Source organism: Quercus lobata, chromosome 7 (assembly GCF_001633185.2).
Source record: "Quercus lobata isolate SW786 chromosome 7, ValleyOak3.0 Primary Assembly, whole genome shotgun sequence".
NCBI lineage: Eukaryota > Viridiplantae > Streptophyta > Magnoliopsida > Fagales > Fagaceae > Quercus > Quercus lobata.
Window position 1 is genome coordinate 48719831 of NC_044910.1, and position 1866 is coordinate 48721696.

Genomic DNA, 1866 nt, shown 5'->3' on the forward strand with positions numbered 1-1866 from the left:
TTTTTCTCTATGGTTTCTCTCTCAAAATTCTCTCTGGAAGCTCTCTACATTTCGTAGGTATAAGGATATTTATAATATGGTGTATGAGGAATGCAAAGAGTCAATTACAACCAAACAAGGCATTCTGGTAACTCAAGCTTGCGATTGGAATGAGTCGTGAGTTTGAGTCGCGAGTTAACTGCCTGGCCAGATTGGAAGTTTTGTCCTGTAGTGCTCCAGCTGTCGTGACCCTTTAGCTCCCCCTACATGCTTCACACGTGTGCCATTCTAGTGACTTGCCAATCGCGAGGCTCTTCTTAAGTACACACATCTTGAGCTTTCTTCACACTCTCTTACACACTACCCTTACATAATTCCCACCTAAATACAGGGTATCTAATTGCTAAATTACAAGCAAATTTGGCACAGAATAAAACCAACACATGATTGAATAAATTCAACCTTACAAAAGTCATAGCCAATTGCCTGTAAGAGAGAATCGCACAAGACATAATCAATCGTTTTTCATTTCACCAAACAAAAAAATTGAAAAAGAAAAGCCACGAAAGGTCAAAGGTTCCCAACAAAATAAAAAGAAAAAGAAAAAAAATCAAAACCATACCCTAAGACCAGCCATTGTTGTTCCATAATTCTTGTACAATAGGTTACCCAAGTCAAAGATTTTGCTCTTGTCTATGCCAAGCTTTTCAACCATATAATCATTATCCATAAAAACAAAACCATCACCATCAACACAATAAAATAATATATCTTTTATATATTTTTTTTAGCATCTGAGCTATAGTGCACATGCAAAGATAGCTGTGCACTGTAGCTCAACAGCAAAAAAATTTGGCTTTCCCTCCACTGATGCAGGAACATTTTGTTATATTTGGTTGGTAAATTTAGCATTTTAGCAATTTGTCTTTACCAATTCTAATGCTCTTAGAGCATCTACATTGGTAGAGCTATAATTTTAACTATTTGGCACTACAAAAAACTATTTTATTTATTTTATCTTCTCACTTTATAAAATATTAAATATCAGTGATTTTAAATAATATAAACAATATAATAAAATAATATATTCACTACAATAAAGATAAAAAAAAAGAAAAAGAAATCAATAAAATAATTAAAGTAGTGTGAAAGCATGAATAAAAAAAAGTGTTTTTTTTTTTTTTTTTTAACCTTTGAGCTACAGTGTACAGCCAAAGATAACTGTACACTGTAGCAAAGAAGCCAAAATTTTTGGCTATAGCTTTACAAGTGAAGCCTTACTTTTGCATTGCCACTCAACATTATTAATTTAAGAATCGTAATTCAAACACTTCTAAATAAACTAATCTACCAAATATGTATTTTTTTTTAGGCCTCACAACTTTTAACGTTTAAATACTAAAATAATAAAAATCATTGTTTGAATCTTGATACCAAAAAGGCCCTAATACTTTTTGACGTACTTGTATTTGCACATCTACACTATGACTATTTCTGTAGGGGCCGGCTCCCCTACTGTTCTAATTTCTCCCATTGTCTCCCATTTTTACACAAATGAAAGACACGTGGCTAATAACAAATCCAAGGCTTAAAAATGAGCCACGTCTATCATAATGCCCTCTCTCTCCAACTCTTTTCAGCAGCTTCCTAATTCCTTAGAAAAACCACCAAAACTTGCTTTCCACTAAGTTGAAGCCGGCAAAGAAGATCTTCATCATTTTGTTAATGGATGAGACTTAATCGAAATTGTTTACTGAGCTGTGAAAGAATCATTCATGGAAGCTTTAAAAGCTTCCTCTCCTTCTTGAAAGCTGCCATGACATATGCTCTGCCAAAGCCACTCCTTCATCCAACTCATGGTTTCTTTCACAAGTTCTAATCTTTTAT